The 7,694-nt window shown below is 41.1% G+C and overlaps 1 non-coding gene across 1 annotated transcript; it reads right to left on the reverse strand.

The window, feature by feature from the left end:
• Nucleotides 1–4,400: 4,400 nt before the first annotated feature.
• LOC148553014 (small nucleolar RNA R71) lies at nt 4,401–4,504 on the reverse strand. The gene has a single exon (XR_015892512.1). It is a non-coding gene; the product is annotated as a small nucleolar RNA R71 (small nucleolar RNA).
• Nucleotides 4,505–7,694: the final 3,190 nt, after the last annotated feature.

Consider the following 7,694-nt stretch of genomic DNA (forward strand, 5'->3'; position numbering starts at 1 on the left):
TAGGTTTTCCTGAATCCTTGTCCTGTTAACTGCCTCCAAAGAATGCCCCTGGATCTTTTTGATGTGAGTCCTGGGGTTTCCTTTTGTTACTTGTACTGCGCTGGGTTATGTTGGCCGAGTTGTTTTGGTTTCGTCCGAGATATTTTTTAGTAATCCAATCTTCTTTTCTTGTTTGTAGGACTAGTTGGCCATGTTTTCTCGCAAAACTATTGTTGAGGCATCTTCTAAGGTTCCTGAGGGGATGTCTGATTGGTTGGACTCCTTTGTGTTGCTGTGTGTTTCTTTAGCCAATTTTGAATTTTGCATAGAGCTTAGAAAACATCACCAAATTTGTACCAGTGGAGATCAGGAGAACAATTACGAGTTGGTAGCACCTGATTCTGACGATAGGGTTTGCTTCCCTGTCCTGACTCAGGGGGAGCGTCCCTTTTTCTATGCATATGATTTCTTTTTTAGCCAAATGAACATCACCCTTCCCTTTACTTCTTTTGAAACTGACCTGTTACGGTCCTGTAATGTTGCCCCCTCTCAGCTTCATCCAAATTCTTCGGGTTTTATCAAGATTTTTCAGTTGGTTTGTCGAGAATTTGTTGTTACTCCTTCTCAAACTCTCTTTTTGTATCTTTTTATGTTGACCAAGCCTGAAACTACCAAGAAGAAGGCTTCTTGGATTTCTTTTAGGTCTACCCAGGGGCACAAGGTTTTTTCTATGTATGATGAATCTTTTCGGGATTTTAAGAATTACTTCTTTAAGGTCTGGGCTGTTGAAGGAGCTCGGCCTTTCTTTTTGGATGAGAATAACGAACCCCGCTTTCCTTTAGAGTGGCAGAAGAACGTAGTGGTATCCCGGTACACCTGGGAGATGTTGGACGAGGTCGAGCAGGTCTTTGTAAATGTCTTGGAGGATATTTGGGGGGAGCCTCCCCATCTTGATACCAAGAAGTTCTTGGGGTATCCTTCCCTTATCCGAACTGAGCTTGGTATATCTTGTGTATCTTTATTTTTGCTTTGCTTTCTTCCTTTTCTAGTCTGTAACATGCTCTTGTGGTTGATTTCTATTTTTCAGAGATGGCAAAAAACAACGACTCTATGAAGGCCTTTAAGAAGGTGAGGAAGGCTACGGCGGCTTTAAACGTCTCGGCCAAGGTGGATGGGGAAGGGTCCTCTCAGGTTCCGCCGAAGCCATCTGTGCCGAGCTCGCTGATGCCAAGGCATCTTAGGCTAGTTTCACTAGTATTTTTCTGTTAAGTTTTAGTGGTTTTATGCATTTTCTTGAGCTTAAAGTAACCAAGAATGGTTAAAAGAATAACAAAGCAATGAACCATCCAAACAATATGATTTTGATGCAAATTCCATGAGTTTTTAGTTATATTACTTGAATACTATGAATGGAAGATTTCTCATGAAATTTTGCAAGACTTTGATGCAATTGTTTGGATGATTTCAGGGAAGAAGAGGCTAAGCAAGGAAGCAACAAAATCAATAAAGGAAGCTTGAATATCACATGTGGAGTTTAAGTTCCAGTTTAAGCCTAAACTGGAGCTTAAACGCCAGAATCATGAAGGCTAAGAAATGCTGGAATTGAAGTTTAACCTCCAGTTTAACCTTAAACTGGAGGTTAAACGCCAGAAGTGAGAAGGATACCAAGGGGGGCAGTTCCACGTTTAACCTCCAGTTTAACCTTAAACTGGAGGTTAAACGCCAGAAGTGGGAAGTGCACCAGGGAGCCATTCCACGTTTAAGCTCCAGTTTGACCTTAAACTGGAGCTTAAAGGTGTTCGACCAAGAACTCTCCTCCAGGGCTGCCTTTCCCCCCTTCCACGTTTAAGCTCCAGTTTAACCTTAAACTGGAGCTTAAACGTGTTCGACACCTCCAGGGCTACCTTTCTCAGCTTCCACGTTTAAGCTCCAGTTTAACCTTAAACTGGAGCTTAAACGTGTTCGACCTCCAGGATGGCTTCCTCCTCTTCCACGTTTAAGCTCCAGTTTAACCTTAAACTGGAGCTTAAACGTGTTCGACCTCCAGGGCTGCCCTTCCTATCTCCACGTTTAAGCTTCAGTTTAACCTTAAACTAAAGCTTAAACGTGTTCGACTACATGACTCTCCAGGGCTGCCTTCTTCCATTTCCACGTTAAAGCTTCAGTTTAACCTTAAACTGAAGCTTAAACGTGCTTCTACAAAAGGCTTCACTGGAAGTGTCTGGCGTTTAAGCTGCAGTTTAAGCTTAAACTGCAACTTAAACGCCACTCTTGGAAAAGGTTTCTGGGCCAAAAATATTGCGGTTTAAGTTAGTCTTTGAGCACAAACATTAACTTAAACTTACTCTGGCATGAAACCCAATTGAATATCATGGTTTATGGGATTGGGCCTGAAGAATTGATGAGTCTGAAATTTCAATTTGTTGAGTCATGTATTATTATTTGATTATCACTAAGATGGCTCAATGAATGTTACAGAATTTGGATCAGCAGCCTCATCAAGATTATGGATCATAAACCCAAAGCAAAAGGAAAGCAGGGAGAGGCCTCAAAGCCCAAGAAACACAACAGAAGCTCAATATAGAAAGTGTATAAATAGGATAGAATTTAAGTTAGGGAGGACTTTTACCTTCACTTTTAGCTAGTTTTCATATCTTTGTAATTGAATTCAGAGCTATGACTCACTAAACCCCCTTTCATTGGGTTAGGGAGCTCTATTGTAATTCAATGAATCAATAAGAGTTTATCTTCTTCTTCAATCTTTTCTCTTGGATTTTGTTAGAAAGCTTCTCGATCTAATTCCATTGGGTAGTTGTCTTGGGAAAGAAACTACCCATAATTGGAATCCTTCGGAACCTTGGGAAAGGAATGGAGGATTCATGCTAGAGAAGCTTTCTCACAATGAATTGGATTGGGATTTGGATGGATATTGTGACATGTAATCCTACCAAATTGTGGTTCATGAAACTGTGTGGTATAATCAGTGATCGAGCATCATCTCTTCTTATGAACATTTAAACCAAGGGATTGGGAATTTGTTCATTTTTAGAGAGAATTGGTGAGCCAAGGGATTGGGATCCAATCATATAAGATTGCCAAGCAAAATTCAATGAACGCATTGCTTGAGGAAGAGATAAACATGTTTTGATTCGGAGATCTCAATATCTCCTATAACCCAATGAATTCCCCAATTCTGATTTCCATCTTCTCTTTACATTCTGCAACTCAATTCATGCAATCACCCCCATTCCCTTTTAATTTCAGCAATTTAGTTTCTGCTCTTTAATTCATGCAATTTAAGATTCCGCCATTTCAATTTCTTGTCATTTACTTTTCCCGCCAATTTTACATTCCGCAATTCTCATCTCAATCTTGATTCCGCTCAACTAGAACACACTTCTAATCCGAATTGCTCACTCAACCAATCCTTGTGGGATTCGACCTCACTCTATTGTGAGTTTTTACTTGACGATAACCGGTGCACTTGCCGGAAGGAATTTTGCCGATCGTGCAATTTCCTAAATCGTAGCATAACAAGTTTATGCGCATCAAGTTTATGGCGCCGTTGCCGGGGATTGGTTTTCGATTGACAATTCTCAAATTGGAAGTTAACTAGATTGAGCATTTTTTTTCTGTTTTGAATAATTCAGTACAAGTTATTTGTTGAATTTTAATTTCTGCACTCGGTTACATGCTTTCTTTCTTTATGCCTTTAAATTCAAGCAACTAACTCACTGACTCACTAACTGTTTGAATTAATTCCTCAATTGCTCTAACCATACTCTTCCATTAACCAAGAGTATTTCACTTGTTTGTTGCCTGTGCTGTGTTCTTGTATGACAGGTAGGAGAGGAGAGACATCAACTCCTCCATATACCGAACCAGAGAGGATCCTTCATAGACTTAGAAGGGAAGCAAGAGGGAAGAGAGTAGTGGGAGAAGAGGAATCTGAAGGAGAATCTGAGGACAATTTTGAGGAAGCTTTAGATCTCAACATGGATAGAGAAGTTCACAACCATGAGAGAGCTGATGGAAACAATGCCATTCCTGAGAGGAGGGTTCTTAGTTCATACATAAACCCAACCTCTGGGAATTGTGGTAGCAGCATCCAGAAACCACCCATTCAGGCCAACAATTTCGAGCTCAAACCACAGCTAATATCACTTGTGGAAAATCATTGTTCATTTGGTGGAAGTGCTAATGAAGATCCCAACCAACATCTCACAAAATTCCTGAGAATTTGTGACACTGTGAAGTCCAATGGAGTCCAGGAAGATGCCTATAAACTGCTTTTGTTCCCATTCTCACTTAGGGACAAAGCAGCTAAGTGGCTGGAATCATTCCCAAGGGGGAGTCTAACAACACGGGATGAGGTGGAAAGCAAGTTTCTGGCACGTTTCTACCCCCCACAAAAGGTCAATAGGCTTCGATCTGAGGTTCAAACTTTTAGACAACAAGATGGTGAAACTCTCTACGAGGCATGGGAGAGATTCAAGGATTTGACAAGGAAATGCCCACCAGACATGTTCCATGATTGGGTGCAATTGCATATTTTCTATGATGGACTCTCTTATGAATCAAGGAAGGCTGTAGACCATTCATCAGGAGGTTCATTGAACAGGAAAAAGACTGTGGAAGAGGCCATTGAAGTGATTGAGACAGTGGCTGAGAATGAGTACTACTATGCATCAGAAAGGCACAACACTAAGGGAGTCATGGAGCTGAACCATGTTGATACAATTCTAGCCCAAAACAAGGTGTTTGCCAAGCAACTAGCAGAGCTTACCAGGCAATTAGAAACAAATCAAGTGGCTGCAATACACACACAAGATCAAGAGGAAGTAAGCATTGAAGGAGGTGATTGGGAAGAGGCCAACTATGTGGGAAACCAACAAAGGCAATCATATGATCCACACTCCAACACTTACAACCCAGGATGGAAAAATCACCCAAACTTTGGGTGGGGGAACCAACAAACCCAACCACAAAACCACAAACCTTACAACCACAACCAACATAACAATTCCACATACCAAAACTCCAACCTAAGATCATACCAAGCCACACAAAACACTTACTCCCAACCATCATATCATGGCCAAAATAATCAACCTACCCAACCTAATCCGAACCAACAATTTCAAGATCAATTAAACCGGATAGAAGGAATGCTTGCAACCATGAGTCAAGACATAACCGAATTGAAAGCTTTTAAGGAAGAAGTAAATTCTAACCTGCAAAACCAAGGAGCTGCCATCCAGAAGCTAGAAAATCAAATTTTGTATTTGTCTAAGCAAAACCCTGGGACAAGCGTTTCTCATGCTGCCAAGGCTAATGCAAGGGAAGAATGTAAGGCCATAACCCTCAGAAGTGGAAAGAATCTAAAGGAGATATCAAAGGAAACCACAGAGGATGAAGCAAGGGAACATGTGAGAGACAAGGAACAAGGACAATCTTTTACACCATCCGCAACAAAAGAAAAAGAAAAAGAGGTCCTGAAGCCTTATACACCTAAAGCACCATATCCTCAATGTTTGATGAAAAGTGAAAAGGATGGCCAATTCTCCAGGTTCTTGGAGATTTTCAAGAAGCTTCAAATCAATATTCCGTTTGCTGAGGCAATAGAGCAAATGCCACTCTATGCAAAATTCTTAAAAGAATTAATGACCAAGAAAAGAAGCTGGAGAAACGAGGAAACTGTGTTGTTAACTGAAGAATGCAGTGCCATCATCCAGCACAAATTGCCTCAGAAATTGAAGGATCCAGGCAGTTTCCAAATCCCCTGCATCATAGGAGAAGTCATGGTGGAGAAGGCCTTGTGTGACTTAGGGGCCAGTATCAATTTGATGTCTCTAACAATGATGAGAAGAATGAAGATTGAGGAAGCTAAACCAACAAGAATGGCCCTCCAATTAGCAGATCGAACTTTTAAATTCCCTCATGGGATAGTTGAGGATTTGTTGGTGAAAGTGGGAGATTTTATATTTCCTGCTGATTTTGTGGTGTTAGATATGGAGGAAGAAGCCAAAGCTTCAATAATTCTGGGAAGACCCTTCCTAGCTACTGCTGGAGCCATCATAGATGTACAAAAGGGTGAACTCACTCTTAGACTACATGATGAGAAATTGGTGTTTAATGTATTCAAGGCAATGAGCTATCCATCAGAATCACTAAGGGAATGCATGAGGGTTGATGTAGTGGACATTGCAGTACAAGAAACTTTTGAGGAAACAATAAAGGAAGTGGCAGAGGAGGAGTTCACCAAGGATATTGAAGTTAGTGATATCAAGGGTGCTGAAACAACCATGCTAAGCATGCCAGAGAGAGTGAAAGAAGAGAAGGAAGCACCAAAACCTGAGCTCAAAGCATTGCCCCCTAATCTCAAGTATGCATACTTGGGTAGTGATGAGAGTCACCCTGTTATCATTAGCTCTGCCCTGAGCCAAGAACAGGAAGAAGAATTGATCAAGGTGCTGCAAACTCATCAAGATGCCATTGGATGGACCCTAGCTGATTTGAAGGGGATAAGTTCATCCATATGCATGCATAAAATCTTGTTAGAAGAGGATGCTAGACCCTCCATTCAAGCTCAGAGAAGATTGAATCCCGTCATGAAAGAAGTGGTACAAAAGGAAGTCATGAAGTTATGGCAGGCAGGGGTAATCTACCCCATTTCTGATAGCCCATGGGTTAGTCCCATCCATGTAGTTCCCAAGAAAGGTGGCATAACTGTGGTGCCAAATGAGAAGAACGAACTCATACCCACAAGAACCGTCACTGGGTGGAGGATGTGCATAGACTACAGGAAGCTCAATGAAGCCACCAGAAAGGATCATTTCCCACTCCCATTCATGGATCAGATGCTTGAAAGGCTTGCCGGACATGCTTACTATTGCTTCTTGGATGGATATTCAGGCTACAACCAAATAGTAGTTGATCCTAGTGATCAAGAGAAAACATCATTTGTTTGTCCATATGGAGTTTTTGCTTATAGACGCATGCCCTTTGGATTGTGCAATGCACCTGCCACTTTCCAAAGATGCATGCTGTCCATCTTTTCGGACATGATTGAAAAATTTATTGAGGTCTTCATGGACGATTTTTCTGTGTTTGGAGATTCTTTTCCCAGCTGCCTACACCACCTTGCCTTGGTGCTTAAGAGGTGCCAAGAGACTAACCTAGTATTAAACTGGGAAAAATGTCATTTCATGGTCACAGAAGGAATAGTCCTTGGCCACAAAATCTCTAATAGAGGCATGGAGGTGGACAGAGCTAAGGTGGAAATCATTGAAAAACTACCTCCACCAAGTAATGTCAAGGCAATTAGGAGTTTTTTGGGACACGCTGGGTTTTACAGAAGGTTTATTAGAGACTTTTCTAAAATAGCCAAACCTTTGAGTAACTTGCTTGTCTCTGATACACCCTTTGTATTTGATAAAAATTGCATGCTAGCCTATGAACTTTTGAAGCAAAAACTTTCCTCTGCACCTATCATTGCCCCACCGGATTGGAATTTACCTTTTGAACTGATGTGTGATGCATCAGACCTTGCTATTGGGGCAGTGTTAGGACAAAGGAAAGACAATTTGGTACATGTGATTTATTATGCCAGTAAAGTCTTGAATGCTAACCAAAGGAATTACACAACCACTGAAAAAGAACTCTTAGCAATAGTCTTTGCATTTGACAAATTTAGATCCTATCTCATTGGATCT

The sequence above is a fragment of the Arachis ipaensis genome, chromosome B7, assembly GCF_059453495.1.
Source record: "Arachis ipaensis isolate K30076 ecotype BB chromosome B7, ASM5945349v1, whole genome shotgun sequence".
NCBI classification, from domain to species: Eukaryota; Viridiplantae; Streptophyta; class Magnoliopsida; order Fabales; family Fabaceae; genus Arachis; species Arachis ipaensis.